Below are 19,384 nucleotides of genomic sequence, written 5' to 3'. Positions count from 1 at the left end.
CAAGACACCTTAAGACATTTTAACAATTCCAGCTGGGTTTGCATTTGCATGGTGCCTACGGTAACATAATTAACTTCCAATTGTTTTGTTTTAAAATTGTATGTGGTCTTTTTTAATTTTTCAAACTTTTTAAAAAAGCAGATGCTGAAAAGGTTATAAATGGTTACAAAACCATGCTGAAGAATTCAACAATGTGTGAATCTGAAAAAAGTAACAATAATTTAGTGGATACTGAGATTCCCATGATGCAATTTTTAAAATTTATCAAGCAAAAATGATAAAATACCATTTTCCTCAGTAATAATTAAAATTAATTTTAATTAAATAAGTAAATTAAAATTAAATTATAATAGAAATAACGAAACCTGAACTCTGTGTTATCTGTAGGACCTCGGGGTAAGTCACAATCTCTCTGAAATTCTGGTTTCCTTATCTACATACTGAAAGAGTTATACTTGTGTTTTTTTGTTGTTGTTGTTGTTGTTTTTGGCCATGCCACACCGCTTGCGGGATCCTAGTTCCCCAACCAGAGATCGAACCCGCTCCCCGGGCAGTGAAAGCACAGAGTCCTAACCACTGGACCGCCAGGAAAGAGTTATACTTCTTAATCTTCCAGCTCCCAAATCCTATGTACTGATGCTCTAAAATATACTTCATAATCTTTTTTACCCATGATCGTTCTAACGACAACTCTGAGAAAAGATTTATAACCAATGATATAGAGATGCCAATTACATTACAAATAACTTTCATAGGTAGAATATTATTCTCAACAATTAAATCGGGGCTTCTCAACATCAACACTACTGACTCTTTGCACTGGATGATTCTTTGTTGTGGGGGTTACCATGCGCATTGTAGGATGTTTAGCATCTACACACTAGATACCAATAGAATCCCCCCAGCGTGACAACCAAATATGTCTCCAGACATTGCCAAAACCACCTCTCGTGGAGAATCACTGTGTTAGATTAAAAATTTCCAGGGTTCTTTGGAGATGGGAAGGAGGAAGGAGAAAATGTTTTTGTGACATAGGAGGAAAGGCATAAGAAAGGCTAGGAATGAACAAAACAAATTGTAGCTAATGTGATAATAATGAAAATAGCAGTATATAAAGCAGAGGAGAAAATTCACAGGTATTCCATCTGTACCTCTGTAACCATCTTCAATAAAGAGGGCCAAAGGTTTTTTAATCAGAAATTAATGAAATTAACATAATTCCTCTTCTCCCTAGCTTTTGTGAGGAGGCTAAACATTCTCAAGTTACCAACTAACTTGTATTTCAGTGTATTCTTCAAACACTGAAAATACCCACACGAAAAACACCCCCCCAGAGTTAAATACAATAAGCATCTATCTGTTTTAATCAAATGTAAATGTGCTACAAAATGCCATGAAAAATAACACTGAGGAATATCCTCAAGTCCTTTATGTATTTAAAGAAAGGCGAAAGACATTCAGTGTGGAGAAACTACATCCATCTAAATGCTACAACAGAGATTAATTAAACGTTCACACATTCACTTTCTGACTCTTAATACTCACTATAAAATCAACTCAGCCATATTTTCCACCAAACAGACAAATACCCAGTTTCCTTAAGTCTATTCTTGGATAGGTCACCAGACTGGGAATAAGAGACCCAGAGTCTATTCCCAGCTGCAAACAGACTGGTAATCTCAAGCAAATTATTCACTCAGGTTAAGGTTCTACACCCATTTCACGCTGACAATACTGAAAATCTGCCCAGAAACAAGCACCGAGAAACCCAGGACTTCCTTCTGCACCCAAAGGACAACTGCAAACGTATTTTTAGATTTCTTAAATTTAAAAATCTGAATAGGATTTTATTTATAGCAACATTTAACATACTTGAAATTTCAAAACTGTGTGGTGCCTTTACCAACTGCCCTTCATAAAATTAATAAGAAACGCTGTTTTTAATCACGCCATGCCCAATTGTGTAAAACTATATGCAAACTACACAAATCATAATTATGTATAACAAAAAGAGCTGTTTTTAATTCAAGCTCTTGGGAAGGGCTTTAACCTAACTATCTAGTTTTTAGTCTACTACACAAGTAGCTCTTTCCTGGCACTGTAATCAGTGCTTCACATAGTCTGGAGAGCCAAAGTTTGCCCTTACAGACTAATTCTGGAAAGGCCTTAGGACTGTTCTTAACCACTAAACATGCAGGTTTTAGTAGCGCCAATATACGGATACAAGCGTACATTTTCTGCTCTTGATACCAAGGAAAAAAACTGTCTAGTAGACCCAAGTTACCCGTCTGACCTTTTCGCACACATAAAACTGTAAACACAATACAGTCCAATATAAGATTTGAAAAAAAAGGGGTTAGGACGTAAAGGAGGGTGTCAATTAACGTTCGTCGGCTCCTGCTGTCAGGCAGACACTTGTTAGCCCCCGAGAAGCCACTCACAAAGTTTGCCATCTCGCTGGGGGAAGGGGCCCCGACCGCGCCGCGGGCCCCGACCCGGAAGACGGGTGTCTGGAAGGCCCCACCGCCCGCCGTGGCCCGGGCGCGCCAGCCACCCCGGCAGGAAAAACCCCAGCTTCTCGGCACTCCTCCGCCGCCTCCCTGCACACAGGCGCACTCACGCACGCGCGCGCACACTCACACACGTACACACAACAAAAGGAAGCCGTGCGAGCCGCGTGCGGAGGTTTGCTCGGGCGCTCAAGGAAGCCCCTCCTCCCGGCCCCCATTGCGCCGCGCGGGGCCTGCTCATTTGCTGGAGCGCCCCCCGAGGGCCCGTGGGTGCACGGATCCCCGAGGCCCGCGGCCCACCCGACCGGCCCCGCCCGGCTCGGCTCTGCTCGGCCGCGCTCGCAGGCAGCTGCGGCGGCTCTGGGCCCACCACCCGCGTAGCTCCGCCCGCCACCGAGCCCAGCGCCGGCAAAATCCCGCCCGGGAGGGCCTGGGCTCCCAACCGGAGGGCTCCCTACTTGCCGGGTTTCTCAAGAAATAAAACTATTACACTTAATTATCCTTGGTAAAATTCCTCCCTACATACCGTGGGATATTTAAGTCCCTTTCCTTACCGAACCACTATTAAGAGTAGTATCCAACAGAACACTCCTTACAATAAGAAATCTTTCAGTAACCTCTTCTTTAATCCTTCCTCTTCCTCTTACTTTTCTACACCTTAGTTTACTCATTTTAGTTTTCTCTTGCCTTCCTGTTTTCAACCTATGAGCCACATTTTCCCAAAAGAATAATCTTCCCTAAACCGTCTTTCCAATTTTACCCTTTTGAAATTTACTTTTCTAATAGTAACAAGCTTTCTCGTAAATCCCTTCCATTACACCTCCCACTTTATACAAAACCTCTCCACAAGTAACTTCTATGAATTTATCAGCATCTACCAAATCAATTCATAACTTTATCAAATACTGCATTTTTGTTTGTTCCTACAGTCCCTCAAAGCTAACACTCTCCAACTTAACACACAAATTTGCTCCAAATTGCCCTCAAATTTTGTGAACCTATTCCAGAGAGGCCACCAAAGTCACTGAAAAATCTATTTCCTAAACATACCCCAATAACTTAATGATCTTTCCAAATATTCTCTACCAATTCATTTGAATCACTCGTAACAAGACTACCATACATTTCCCCAAAGACTTTAATTACAGAACCTAATCAGATTAACACATTATCTCTACCATTATATGTATCTACACATGCAGGTGTATATGTATGTGCTGACAAGTGTATAGGGGACCCTGCAAAACATCAATCCCTTATATATTGGCTCCTCTCAAATTTACAAGGAAAACTCCTTCACACCAACCAAGATTTTCAGGCCTCCATCCCGTCTTGTGAAGTCATTTATCCTATGTTAAATTAATGTATCATTTTTAAACATACTGCCTCCACTTCTACAATAATCATTCCTCACACCTTCCTTAAGATATCCATCATTAGTCTAACCCACACAATCCACTCAAATATTCAGAATATCCCCCACTCGCCAAGGCCTAGCTATGTCTAAGGCAGGTCCCAGAAACAATTCTAGACTATTGGCAGATTACAGCAAAGTTATGAATCGAATAAAGTGACATCCCTGGGCTGTCTCAGGCCTTCAAAGCTCTGGGTGGTCTCCATAGGTCCTTCATTATTAAATTTGGTGACTGACTAAATGTAGAAATAAAGGAAGAGAGAAAAAAAAAAAGATGAATGACCCAGGGCTAGATTTTGGAACTAATTCTGAAGCAAAGCTGCAATAGGATGGAAAACCAATACTATATATTTTGTGCTTTGTCGTATTTTTCTCACTGCCACTAAATAAGCTCTCTCTCAGAAACGTGAAAGACATCAAAAACCCTGATCTGAACAGGGAGGGTCAGAAAGTATTCTTTGCTCAGAGGCTGAAAGAGTTCATTTACCATGTGAAGAATATAATGCAAATACTAAGGATTTGAAGCATACAGTATTTTTCCCTTAATGGTTGAAATACCAGTTGCTGGGACCACAGCAAGGCACTAATGGAGAATCTCTAAAAGCAGTTAGGTAAGCACTGGAGAGTCAAGTCTTTGATAGTACAAGGGAAAAGTTGCCAGAAGACAAAGTCTGACAAAAATCAATGCCACTGTATAACTGGACAAGCAAAAGTTTGATAGCAGAGACACAGCCAATGCATAAGAGGCCTGGTCTAGGTCTTAAACACCATCAATGGAATATGATGAAGGTTTCAAGCCCTGAGGTGATAATGCTGAAGATATAAAACAAAACAGGGACTTTCCTGGTGACAGAGTGGTTAAGAATCCGCCTACCAACGCAGGGGACACAGGTTCGAGCCCTGGTCTGGTAAGATCCCACATGCCATGGAGCAACTAAGCCTGTGCACCACAACTACTGAGCCTGCACTCTCGAGCCGGTGAGCCACAACTACTGAAGCCCACACACCTAAAGCCCGTGCTCTGCAACAAGAGAAGCCACTGCAGTGAGAAGCCCGCGCGCCACAACGAAGAGTAGCCCCTGCTCGCTGCAACCAGAGAAAGCCCGCACGCAGTGACGAAGACCCAACACAGCCAAAAATAAATTAATTAAAAAGAATAAAATAAAACAAAACAAAAAAAGAAGAAATGTTTCAGTTTTAGCTAAAAATATATTTTGGTTTTGGAATTGGCATGACAGCTCCTTTAGAAATGTTCAATAAATGATAAATAACTAGAAATAAGAAAGCATATTTAGAACCGTATATCTATACAGATAATAAATGAAAAAACAGAGCAGGCCACCCTCCTAAGAACACTAAGAAATATATGAGATAAAAGTCATAGCCAAAAAAAAAAGAAAAAAAACTACAGAAGCCATTTTAGATCCCTTGACACCTCCTTTTACCATCCACCCCATTCTTCCCACTTTTTATCTGAACCTCTTTACATATACAAATTATCACCACACAATTTTTGCAAACAAAGTTTGATGTGGTTTTGAGGCACTCAAGTAGAGATCAAAGATCTCAATGTTTCTATCATTCATGTTATTTTTTTTTTAAAGTTACACATGACATACTATCACCTTTATAATAACATCAAGGCTAGCAAGGATTGTCCTTACATGCACAGAGATGGAATAGGGTCCTGGCATTGTTTCCTAGGTAGCATTATGTTTTCTCCATATTTTCTCTGTTAGAAGCTACTCACTGTCCTCTTCGGCTTACTCTTATTCCTATTCAGGGCAACTCCAACCTTCTCATTCATTTCTATCCATTTACTAGCTCCTATCAGCTTATCCATTTTCTATGTCAACAAACTACCCCATGTCTTTTGCCTTTCATATTAGTACACCTCCACCTCACCATTTTTTTCTTTCATTGTCTCATTTCTAATCCACAAATATCTCTCAGTTGAATTTATCTCGGTATACTACACATGAATGGAAATGATTTTGCAAGTATAATTAATTTATAAAAAATTTAAAGAACTGGTGAATGTAACAAATCCATCTTTTTTTTATCTCCATCACCATGCCACAACAACAATTCAGATCACTATCATCTCTTGTCTGGATACCTCCTCATCTTATCTCAAGCTTGGCTTTTCCTCAACAACCTGCTTCTCAGGACTTAGCTATCCATTCTCCTACTCCTTCAGCTTGATAAAAGCACCAACTGCTTCTTGTTCCACAAGGCCACTCCCGCTGCTCTTCCAGCACTAAAAAATCTCTTTGCAGTTCACATTACTCACTTAAACGATCCCCTCTGCAACATCTACCAGGTTCCAGAATCCTTCCCACCTTCCTTCCCCAAAGACTTCAATTCTACTTTCTCCCATATTCAGCCATTATCCTCAGTGACTGAGGTGCTGAAGAACTGCATGCTGACCTTCCTAAACTCCTAAACCCTTCATCTGCACTTCAGCCACCCACACATATATACTGAAAACAGATCATCAATTGGAAGTACTGTACCACTAGGATTGTAACTTCAGAGATTTTTTTTTTTTTTAACCACAACTACTTTATTTTCTAGGTCTACACCTGCTCTTCACCTCCTTCTGGCTTCAATTATCTCCCTACACAGTTTAAATCTGTCCATCAGCCATTTTAATACCGCCCTCTCCAGAATATCATGACCTCCCATTTACATTCACCATGCATCTCCCCAAAGAGAAAATCTTCACCATCTGTTTTTTCCCCACCCACACACTAGGTGTTAAGCGCCACCAGAAACCTATGAAATCTTCTACAACTGACTTATTCTAAATACAACTCTCCATCTCATTGACTAATCCAAATCAGTTTCATATTTAAGTTCTTAATCTCATCAAATACTCGATCTCTTCCATAAAATTCCCTCAGATCACAACTTCTCCACCTGTAATCAAATCCTCTTTATAGCTTCTAAAATGCTGTATCTTTTCATCCATCTGTTACTTCTTGCCTTCAGTTTTGGAAAAAGAGTTGTTCCTCCTTCCTAAAATAAACTTAATACAGTTCCTATAGCCAATGCTTCCATATTCTCCCAACCCACTTAGCCATTTAACCCTATGCACTCTGGTATTCAAATTGCTCTCTTGAAGACCAAAAAACAATTCCATGACCAAATCCTATGACCCACCACCCAAGTTCTTATCCTCTCTTTGACAATGACACTTGAACTACCTCCTTTGATTTACATCACTGTAACACATGATTCTACTCTGGTCTCTGTAGTTGCTTCTTCTGTCTCCAGTGACTTCTAGTCCTCTTCTTAGCCCAAAGAGTGGGTATTTTTCCCATGTTCTGTCCTGGAGCTATCTCCAATTCTCCCCCCCTCAGGGTTTCATCCCTTACCACTGTTTCTACATTTTCTATCCTCATATGGATATCATCCCCCCCAGCTCCCCAAAATAAATTTTAAACCATCACCTTCTGCTACAATCTAATATATTCCTGAGAAATTAGGATACATAATTATTGCTTTTAAACTAAATTCTTCAATTATTGCTTCAATTAACACCTCAATCATTAATCCAGATAATTTTACAGCCATCAGCGCCCTACCAAACCCAGAATTAGTAGCTTCAATTACCGACTCTATGTACACATTCCCAAATCTCCACTGGAACTCTTTCCTCAGCTGAAGCCAGTATTTTTAACTCTAGATAGATAACTCTCCTTAGATACTTCCACTGGTGCCTCACATACTGGGCAATGTGTCTTAAAACCAAAGTAGCCATTCTTCCCCACCAAAATGGTTCTGCTAATGGATCCAATAATTTCTTTTAACGGCACCACCATTCTCACAGTCACCCAAACTAAATGTCCTGGAGTTTCCCTTAACTTTTCTTTTTCTCTTTTTCTTCACTGTTTCCCAAAAGCCCATTTGCTATCAAATCCTTCAGTTCTTTCTTTGAAATATTTCTTACATCAATCCCTTTCCTTTTATTCCCACTACCACTATCCCAACTTAGATTCTCAACACTTAACACTTCTGTCATAGTCTTCTAGTTACTAGGTTCTCCTCATTGCAAAAAACAGAGAAACAAACAAAACAGGTCACCAGATTAGTATTCTTAAACCCACTCAGAAATCATCAGTGGCTCTCCACTACATACTGAGTCAAGTTAAAACTCTTTATATTTCCAAAAAGTAGAAACTACTCAATTTTCCAGCAATCACGGAATGGATAAATACACTGTGGTATATTCACATAATGAACCCCACAGAGCAATGAAAAACAATGAACGACTGCTGCACATATCACGGATGAATTTCACAGACATATGGTGAGCACAGGAAACCAGACACAGAAGTATGATTTCACTAATATGAAATTCAAAAACGTACAAAACTACTCTGTGTGATAGAGGTCAGAATAGTAGTTACTTTTGGTTGAAGGAGACATCACCTTGGAGGGGACACATGAGGAAACCTTCTGGGATGTTGGGAATGTTCTTTGTATTGAACTGGGTGGTGATTACATCAATGTAAACCTAAAAGAAAAAATTAACCTGTACTCTTAAGATTTGAGCTTTTTTTTTGAATTTTTATTATTATTTTTTATACAGCAGGTTCTTATTAGTTATCTATTTTATACATATTAGTGTATATATGTCAATCCCAATCTCCCGATTCATCCCACCACCACCACCACCCCACCCCCTCCGCTTTCCCCCCTTGGAGAGCATTCTATATAAGTTATTTCTCAACAAATTTTAAAAAACCACTTTGGTCTGGATTTTTAGATGTCAACTTTACAGCTTTATTTTCTCCTCCATTCATCAACATGAACCCTAAATTCCATCTAATGTAGACCACCAATCCCTCCGCATATCCAGAATTTTTCTCACTGTCACTCATATCACTCCTTCCTCTTGGAATGCCAACCCTCACCATGCCTACTATAATCCTATTTATCCTTTAAGCTCTAAGCTACGTACCAATTCGTCCACAGAGTTGAACCTGCCATAGTACTTCTGTCATAGACAGATGTGTACACATTTTTGTCCCTGGATAAGCTCCTGAAGAATATGAACATGTTTATGTCGTATATAAATGTGTATCCTTCACACTGCCTACCACAGAACCTTGCACACAGTAAGTATACAAAAATATTTCCTGAATTAATAAATCCTGGCAGACCATCAAAAGCACCCTCCAATCTAAACCCTCCTTCTCAAACCTATCTATCGCTGTCTTCACTCACAATGCATTCCTCACCTTACATATTTAATCATTCAGCAAACAACTGAGGACCTACTACATGCAAGAAACTGTAACTATCTATTCTAATGTACCCTACCAAACTACCCAAAGATGTAACCCAATTTCAGTTGCTGCCTTCTGACTCTTTCCCCAACTCTAATTTTCTAATCATCTTCCCCTCCTCTCTCCGTAAAGTCACGTCCCACCCCCTCATTTCTAATCCTCCTGTTATCAAACTAATTCAAGCCCTTCTTAGTTTCCCCTGTAGCCTCCTAACTGAGCTTCTCACCTGCAATCATACTCTACCACCACACTGCCCTCAATCTATCCTGTATGGTATAGCCATTGTCAGATTAAGGTATCTAATATACAGTCCTTGATTCAATTCTCTACTCAGAAAAAGTTCAATAGCTCTACGCATGCTTTAAATCCTAGACTAACATATTTTAATCCTCACAGCAACCCTTGCCAGAAGGTATAATGATTATCAATTTCCTGATGAAAAAACTGAGGCTCAGGAAGGAAGTAATTCTATCCATAATCATAGTGGAGGGACAAAACTAAAACCCAACTTGTTTGCTTACCAAGCACAACACTATGTCACATCAAATACAAACTACTTAGCTTAGCTTTCAAGGCCATCCATTTTCAACCCAACCCCAACTGAGCCTTCCTACTTTATATCAAAGTATGCCCTATTCATGAACTCTGTGTTCCAAACTACAGGTTATGATCAATTATTTAGTTCATCGTGAAATCAGTTTAATGAGTGACAGCCACCTTTTCTTTTTTTCTTTTTAACATAGAGTGCATCCAACATGATAAGGACAGTTATTGCTATTGAAACCTTTTGTTTTATACATATACACAAACATTCATACATGCCTATGTTAGGTGAAGATATGACATGTTTTCCTTACTGTGGATCATAGTAAAAAAAAATTAAAACCAACTCACTATTCCTCACATCTCCTTGGCTTCTCGCCTCAATGCTTTTGCTTTTGCTAATCCCTTGGGTTGGAATGCTTTCTAATAATTTCTGCCAGTCAGAATCCTGTCCATACCTTCAAAGACTATCTAAAATGCCACTTGCATGCTACTAAATGCAGTCCCAGGTTTTTCCCTAATCAAATGTTTTTTCCCACCTTTTAACTTAAGTCACATTATTTTTCTCATAATACATTTGTGATCATAGTGTAGTTATTTGTGCTCAAGTCCAGCCCCTCTATTAGAATATAAATCCCAAAGGATGTATCCCTGATTGCATCTAACAGTGCTTTTGCATATAACAAATGTGCATTACCTGTTGACTAAAAAAATTCATCCCATTATTTTCTGAAACCTCAGTTATAAATCAACATCATAAATAATTTCCACTACATTCCAAACTTCTGAAACTCTCATCCTTCAGTCTTACCAACTTCCTCCCAAAATTAGCCATTTCCAATAATCCTCTACCTTCAATCTTCCCTTGCTTTCCTCTAACCATAACCTGTCATATATCAATAACCTCTTTCTTCTTTCAGAATCATACTTTCCATCAAATAACACCTTTCCTTCTCCAATGCTTATCTTCCACTTTATTCTTAGTTCTCTAACATCCACAATGATAGGTCTTATACTCTTTAAACAGATATTTCTTTCATTTTCTCTTCAACTAGATTTCAATTATTTCAATTCATTTATGGTATACATATTTTTGTCAGCCCCATTAAACCCTTTGTAGAAAAAGGCAGGTTATGAATAAATAAACTCAAACAAACAAAACATATAGATAATTTAGATAAATTACCTCAGATACTTTCTTATTCATTCATTTATTCAACAAGCATTCGTCTACTGGACACATGTCCTCAATTCTCTTGTCTATTCTATTCTGTAATTCAGAAAGCAACTTTGAGAAAAGCATGCAGGAAACAGAGCCGAGTTGACTCATACTCTTCACTCACAGAGATCAAGTCATTTGTGGGGTACAGGTTCAAAAAAGGAAAAACTGCAAGTTATACTAGACATAGATGGAAATAGAGCCGCCACCCCCCCACACCAGTTGTTTCAGGGGGCTCAAAATCTACCCAGCAAAGGTGAATTTGAAAAGGAACCAACCAGGAGGAGTAGCTAAAATGAAATAGGCAGAAAGCCTTCAGACAAAAATAGATCCAGACTCTAGGTTCATTCTAGGGCTGCAAGAGAAATTTGGAGCAATTTAGTTCCTCTCCTGAGATCCCTAAGAATTCCTTTCAAATATCCAGCTAAAGTACAGTACACTTAAATCCTTTCCCCAAACCTTAGCCAATACTTTATTTCTCCATTCTCTGAACTCCTATAGCACTTACTAGTCCACTTTAAAACAGTTACCTTGGGAGACTACCACTTATTTATTCACTCCATCTATCCAACCATTTGAAGCATTTAACCAAAATTCATCTAGTACCTAACTAATTACATTTGAAGCTATTGCCACTGTTCAAAATATTTCCAAATTCCTCTTTGGGAGTACTTTCCAAAGTTAGTTAATAAGTCAATTAAGAAAATAATCCCGGGCTTCCCTGGTGGCACAGTGGTTAAGAATCCGCCTGCCAATGCAGAGGACATGGGTCCGAGTCCTGGTCCGGGAAGATCCCACATGCCGCAGAGCAACTAAGCCCGTGCGCCACAACTACTGAGCCTGCGCACTAGGGCCCGTGTGCCACAACTACTGAGCCTGAGCTCTAGAGCCCGTGAGCCACAACTACTGAAGCCCGTGCACCTAGAGCCCGTGCTCTACAACAAGAGAAGCCACTGCAGTGAGAAGCCTGCGCACCGCGATGAAGAGCAGCCCCCTCTCGCCATAACTAGAGAAAGCCTGCGCGCAGCAACAAAGACCCAACACAAACAAAAATAAATAAATAATTTTTAAAAAAAGAAAAGAAAAAAGAAAATCATCCCCATTTCTGTGACTAACGAAATTTAAACCAAAACTATTCTTTTTTTTTTTTTTTTTTTTTTTTTTTGCGGTACGCGGGCCTCTCCTGTTGCGGAGCACAAGCTCCGGATGCGCAGGCTCAGCGGCCATGACTCACGGGCCCAGCCACTCCACGGCATGTGAGATCCTCCCGGACTGGGGCACGAACCCATGTCCCCTGCATCGGCGGGCGGACTCTCAGCCACTGTGCCACCAGGGAAGCCCCAAAACTATTCTTTATTCACGCTACTTGATACTGACAGATCTTCAACATTTCTAAAAATCAAATCTTTCAGACTAAAAAGATTTGTCACCAATGAGACCATTCAGAATAACATTATGCCTTGCATTACTTGTTACTGTACCATCCTAGAGGGAATATGAACTCCTAGAGAACAGGGACCATGTTTTACTCACCTTTATAGACTCCCTCCCCTCAAGAGCACACGACAGGTACTCAATATATAAGTAAACTGTATATAATGTGCTAGACGATAAATCAGAAAAGGTGTTCTAAAAATGTTTTGAACACTAGTACTGAAAGTGACTACCAAAATACAAAAATCCTCATTTGGAGGTACTGTATACTTTTGATACTTGTTTTAAAAAATCAATTTTCTGAAAGAAATTAGGATTGTGGGAGAGAATGGAGGATTGTGGGAGAGAATGGAGGATTGTGGGAGAGATGGGAGGAATGTGGGAGAGAAACAATTGTGGGAGGGAAAGAACTGTGGAATATAATAGGGAATTTGGAGAAAGAATGGGTAATTTTGTAAAAGAAGGGGTAATTTTCTGAAAGAAGGGGTAATTGTGTTAGAGTGGCAAGAAAGGGAATTTTGGGATACATGCGGAATTGTAAGAGAGATGCAGATTCTGGGAGGAAAAAGGATAGTGGAAGGGACAGGGAATTTTAAGAAAGAATGGAGAATTGTGGGGGGAAATGCAGACTGTGGGAGAGCCAGGGAATTGTGGGAAAAAAGAGAAAAAAAATCAATTTTCTGAAATCTTACACTGTTATAGAATTACTTCACAAATGTCTTTCTCCCCCTAAAAGAATAAAAATACCATAAATTCCTTGAGGGAAAAAACTTCATCTAAACACTTTTTTATTATCCTAAAAACAAATTAAATCAGACAGATTCTTAAAACAGCTAAAGATCTCTAAACAGTCATTTAGGCCTAAGGTAAGAAAATCTAAATTAAACCAGCCCCCAGCTCCAGACCAGATTTACTCAGATTAAACTAGCCTCAGATTAGAAGAGAACCTTTGGTCCCACCCATTAGGTGTTTCTGCAGAATAGTTCCACTTCCATTCTAACCCATTCTGCCTTCCCTTATATCTAAAGGCCTTCCCCAGTCAGATATCCCTTTGTCCTTCACTATCTCAAATACATATACACACACACACACACAATTTTGTCTGCAATACCTCCATAGTGCTCAGCAATTTCACACAGCCCCACCACCACCAGTAATGGTGAACACTACTTTCTATCAAGCATTCAACAAGTACTTACTAAGCACTTAAGAATCAAGCTGGGACTTCCCTGGTGGCGCAGTGGTTAAGAATCCGCCTGCCAATGCAGGGGACACGGGTTTGATCCTCAGTCCAGGAAGATCCCACATGCCACGGAGCAACTAAGCCCATGCGCCACAACTACTGAGCCCGTGTGCCACAACTACTGAAGCCCATGAGCCTAGAGCCCACGCTCCGCAACAAGAGGAGCCATCACAATGAGAGAGCGTGAGCACCGCAAGGAAGCGTGGCCCCCACTTGCCACAACTACAGAAAGCCTGCACGCAGCAACGGAGACCCAACACAGCCAAAAATTAATTAATTAATTAATTAATTGAAAAAATAAACAAGCTGTTGTGAGTTTCCCCAGTGATTAAAGAAAGTCCCAGCTCTAGAGCAGATTACAATCTAGCTACCATTTGCAAAACAAAGAGAAATAATTCCCATAAACTAATATAAGATTTAGCACTATATAATCAACATGTGAATGCTGTTCTTATTAAAAGTAAGGAAGATTTTCATGAGGTGGGGTTACTTAAACAAGACCCTTGAAAAGAGGAGCAACATCTTTCTTTCTATACTCCCAATATCTGTCACCCTGACTCAGGGACATTGTACCCCATACCAAATTTCAAAAAATATGAATCTATCATAATACATGAGCAGCATGCTCTTTTCCACCATATTCCCAACTAATTAGTGACTTAAATATGCTAATTTTCTTAAAGACTGCCACAAATCTGTCTCACCACTGTAAAAATCTCCTTCACAGTCAACTATATCCAAATGTCCTCAGAATTCTTTACCTTTTCTTCAGCCTCCCACAAAATTATCACCATCTCCATCATACCCTGTCCCTCATCCTCCTCTCCCTCTTATCAAATTTCCCCATCCCTTCCTCTCTCCTCCACAAAGAAGAAACACATATTCACACCAATCCGTTCCTTCCTAAACATAAGAATTGCCACAGAAGCCTGGAAAGAACAATCAAGGATCATTTTAATCCATTCCCAGATTCCCCACACTAAAACTCTCCTGAAGACTGTCAAAGAATTCTGCAGTTGACCTGGTAACTACTTCCAAGATGAACAACTATCACTGCCAAGCAACTCCTCCTCATCTCTAACCAACACTTATGCTGCAAAGATGCTGTTTCCTACAACCTAGTCTTTCCTAAAGGTCCATCCATCAGACTTCCCTTAATCATCTCACCCAGTTTTTCAAGTCTAATTTTATATGTTTTTCTTTAAGAATATTAAAGATATAAAGACATCAAATTAAAAAGCTAAAATAATAACTATTGAAGTTTGAAAAGGAGAAAAGGTATAATGACAGTGACACAAATCCTTTCCACTCATAGTAAGAAGTCTCTTGACTCCTTTTTTAACATCATTTTGATCAATCAAGAAATAAGAGTACATGCATATTACTCAGAGACCTAGACAAAAGCATGATAAGAACTATAAAAATTAACGATTAAAAGTAGTCTCTGGAAAGTGGGACTGCAATGGACAGGTGAGACAGGGGTTATTGTTCTTCATTATAAGCTCCCTCAGGACAATTATTTCAAATAAAAGAATGAATAACTCCAAATGTACTGACATGGAAAGTTTCCCAAATCTTTTAAAAATAATCCTGGATTATTTCTGTAAGAAAAATTTTAATAAAAGCCCCCATCTACTCAAATGCTAAACTATTCTCCTTTAATGTGCTGAAAGAATGAATGACTGAATTTTCCCATCCCTCCCCCAAATTTCTGACTTCGCCTTTAATCCCTCCACCCTCTATATCCATAAAAGGGTTTTTCATACTACCCTCTCTTCAGTTTAATAAATTAACATAACAACGTAATGTGTATACAGTCTTTCTTTATAATATAAAAAGTGACTAATTTTCAGATACATTTTAAGGGTATGGTTCTAGCCCTAGCCAGGAGTTCCCTCTTCAACATCCAGTCTGGTGTGAGCTCAGCAAATCCAACAGCCTGGGTACATTTCCAGGGAAATGCTAGTACTCCCTCCAACCTGGCTCTAGAATCATCCAGTCTCTTCAGGTTCTCCTAGACCTCAAAACAACCAGTCCTGACCTCCTTGCAACTTAAGACCAAAACAGATATCCTAATCCTCCATTCTACAGGCCCACACTTTGTAGGCTGATGCATTTTCTTCAATACCACCATGCCTCAGTGAGAGTATCCATTCAGGAACAGTGAATGGCAAAAGATCTCCCACCAGCCCCAGGGTTATGGAACCATTCCAGTCAGTTAGACTAACCTGAGCTACAAATCGAGTCTCCAAAGAAGGGCCACCAAGCATGGATTCTCCCCACCATTAATTATAACCCTGTGTACTGCAACCCAAGCTGCATAATATGGCAACAGTTCTCTTGGACCAGATAAGCTGGGCGGTGAAGAAGAAAACCGCCAAGTCAAGTAATTTCCATTCCAGCATCTGCCAGCATAGAGTTCACCCAGCCTCTGGTAAGTGATAATATTTCAAAATTGCTAAAATCTAAACTCCATGGCCTAGAGAATCCCTGTAGGCCAGGCATTTTCTTAAGGTCAGCTTCAGAGATTCTCATATTCACTGGTGCAGGTCTAAAATGTCTCAGACCAAACGACAGACTAAGGTCTAATTCTCCGTGACCCCAACCACTGCCGGTACCCGCACTTACCGAATGTCATCTTACAGAAGAGCCCAAACAGGTTCGGAACTAGGCCATCCTGGCCCATCTGGAATAACTCTTTAGTCCTTGGGCCAACACTTATTAATTCTGCTACATCTGTCTATTCTATCATGCATTCTCTTCATACTCTCCAGTATTTAGCACTCCCTCCTGCTTCAAACCTACCCTTTCTATTCAGGGAAACTCCTTATATCCCTTCTTTTCTTTCCTTAGAAACGCTTCAGTTCTTTCCACAACGAAATACCTAATGTATCTGCACAATGAACACCCCCCCAGAATCCTCAAGACTCCTCCACAGCCACCCCCTGCATTCCTCCACCTACCCAGCATCTTTCCCTCCGGCCTCTCTCCTAGTGCACGCTCCCACTACGTTTCCTGCAAGGATTCTCTTTTCTCCAACCCCTGCCCTTCCCTTCTCCCAAAGAACACATTCAGGCAGCAACAGTGACTGAGGCCTGCGGTGCATAAAGCACTGCACCAGGCACGGGGATCAGAGACCTGGTGTCTTCCTAAGCTTTTCACACCCACACCCTGCACCCTCTGGCCACACTGTGCAACCATCCCACCTCCCTCCCTACCTCTGACACCCCCCTCAGACCTCGGAGGCCGCCTTCTCGCTTCAGCCACCCCCGTCATTATCCTTTCTCAAGCCCCCAACCCACCATCCGCGCCCTGCTTCCTCCCGTCCCCAAGCCAGCTCCTGCGTTTCCCTCGGCCTCGGCCGGTCCCCTGGCCACCCTCGGCCTCGCCACGGCCCGCTCCCCCCGGGTCAGGCCGTTACCGCCGCGCGCTCCCCCCGCGCGCCGCCCCCTCCCCCTCCCTCCCCCGGGCCCGGGCCTGCCAGGCCGAGCGCTTTACCGCGGGCGGGTGCCGAGTCGCGCGGTCACCGACTGCAGGCGGCGGCAGCTTCAACCTTTCTAGGGGCCTTAAGAGGAGGGGAAGGGGGGAGGGGGGAGAACTTTTGCTGTGGCAGCTTCGGCAACAGCTCCCACCCCTGCGCCTTTCTCCTCTTCCTCCCCCTCCTCCTCCTCCTCCTCTTCCTCCTTCTCTTCCTCCTCCCAGAGCAGTAGAGACGCAGACATGCCGCGGCTAGAGCGCCGCCGCGGTCGCCGCCACTGCCGGCGCGGTGCATTGTGGGAAGCCCCGCACAAGGGGAAGCGCTCGGCGGCGCCGGCTATCCCTGGGCCGGGGAACCAGGCTGGGAAGACCTAGCGTGGCTTCGATTCTGGCGCCTGCGTGTCTCCAGCCCAGTGTGGCCAGGGAAGCTGGCCCTGAGCCGCGGGGTCCCTTCGGGCTGGGCCTGGGAGGAAAGCAATTTGAAAAAGATCAGAACTGAGGAAATGTCTATGAGACGGGGGTCCGCCTTCAGCTTTAATCAGTGCTTATCTCTCTGAGAAGTGGAGGACTCGGTGGCCGGGTGCATTTCAGGCTCGGGGCAAAGGAAGGGGCGGGGACCTAAGTGAAAGGTTATCTTTCAGAATTTTTTGGCTTTTTCGTTTCTCCTCTCTTCCCCAGTCCTCTCCCCTGCGATCTCCAGTCGTTGACCACCACCACCTTTTCCGGAAGCGGCAACACAGCGCTGTTGAAACTAGCAAACCCGGTTAAGTGTCTGCAACCATATGCAGGGTGTGAGCTAGAGAAAGATCAAGAAATCCGGCCCTGGACCCTGTTGCGCAGGGTCTTACGTGGTATTTCCCCCTCACTTCACCTGGGGCCCAAACCTTCTCGGTCTGTATGGCAAAAGACATGGTTATGATCTATGTGGAACTAGAACTGCACAATTAATTTCTCAACACTTGGAGGCCCTTTAAGTGACCTTAGCCAAACCGTGACCTCCTTAATGGTGCCTTCATTCAACTAACATTTATTGGGCGCCCTGAGGTGCTTATGCATACTGCGATGGCTTGTAATTACTCATCTTTGTGTCCGAACCCTAGCACAAGGTCAGCCATGTAACATAGATGCTCAGTGAATGTTGAGTGATTATGAGCATCAGAAACGTACCATGGGATGAAACACCTTCATTAAGATTTCTTCATAATAGTCTGAAGATTTATTTAGCATCTCTCTGCAATACTTAAACATAACCTCTGAGAGGCGAGGGAAAGGAAAGGCATTAAAATATCTATATAACCATTTCTGGAGTTCTCCTTCCCTTATCCACACCGACCTTCCCACCCCTTGCCAACTGAATCTTCATTTGAATTGTACTTTTTGGCAAAACTCCAAATTCCTGCATTATGCACTTGTGATGGCACTGAATTAGATTAGTGTCTGCAAGGTTAATGTTCCCCCAGGCATTAACCTTAGTAATCTGTGATGCCTCTGTAGAAACAGAAGAAACCCAGAGGTTCAGCTTAATTTAGACACGGTTAACCAAGAAGAGCCAGGGTAAACTACAGCTCCACGATCACCTCTCCATGTGCTTTCTCCATTAAAAAATATAAATTTTAATAAGATGACAGTGCATATTCTGAATGCAAATTGCAACAAAACATTGATACAAGCTAGAGCAAGGGACAGTTATCTGGAGGACAGCCTTCTGGCAACTTCTAGCATCTGCAATGGCATCAAATTCAGATGTAAAAAAAAAAAAACACCTCTGACAGCAAAGAGGCAGACTCTGAATATTAGGTAATGGGAAAACTAATAACTGAAAAGGGTTGAAGTCCTGGAGATTATGCCCAGTGGGCTGAGATTGATTGGTTTATCATCAGGAATAGATCTAGTTCTCTGCTCAGCACCATAACTAAGAAACAACAGAGGAACAACTGTCTTAACATGGTCAGAATAAAGAGCACTGAAGAGGTAGTGACAGCAGAAGTGATGATTGGGAGCAAGTTTAAGCCTTTGGTAGGTTAAACTTCTGGAAATATTTCTTAGGCCCAGTTTGCCTCCTTCATGCTCCTCTTGCTCACCTCCCCAACACCAGTCCTAGGCATTCAGCCTACTTTCCTTTATTTTATTTTATTTTATTTTTTTGCGGTACGTGGGCCTCTCACTGTTGTGGCCTCTCCCATTGCGGAGCACAGGCTCCCGACGCGCAGGCTCAGCGGCCATGGCTCACGGGCCCAGGCTCCGCGG

The 19,384-nt window shown here is 41.7% G+C and overlaps 1 protein-coding gene across 9 annotated transcripts in view; it reads right to left on the bottom strand.

The window, feature by feature from the left end:
• The window catches only part of ZNF148 (zinc finger protein 148), a 127,985-nt gene extending 110,550 nt beyond the window's left edge, over positions 1–17,435 (bottom strand). Inside the window, exons 1-2 of one of the 9 annotated variants that reach the window (XM_067034396.1) lie at positions 17,159–17,365; positions 8,362–8,446 (exon numbers count right to left, since the gene is read on the bottom strand). The gene's annotated coding sequence lies outside the window, so the exon portion shown is untranslated. Of the gene's footprint in view, positions 1–2,441; positions 2,599–8,361; positions 8,447–16,288; positions 16,664–17,158 lie in introns of those variants that run through there. The other 8 variants (XM_059064375.2, XM_059064374.2, XM_067034392.1 and 5 more) reach the window with 8 other exon arrangements.
• Between the last annotated feature and the right edge of the window lie 1,949 nt (positions 17,436–19,384).

Source organism: Kogia breviceps, chromosome 5 (assembly GCF_026419965.1).
Source record: "Kogia breviceps isolate mKogBre1 chromosome 5, mKogBre1 haplotype 1, whole genome shotgun sequence".
Taxonomy (NCBI): domain Eukaryota; kingdom Metazoa; phylum Chordata; class Mammalia; order Artiodactyla; family Physeteridae; genus Kogia; species Kogia breviceps.
Note: the sequence above shows the minus strand (reverse complement) of the source record. Positions and strands in the feature narration are given on the sequence as shown.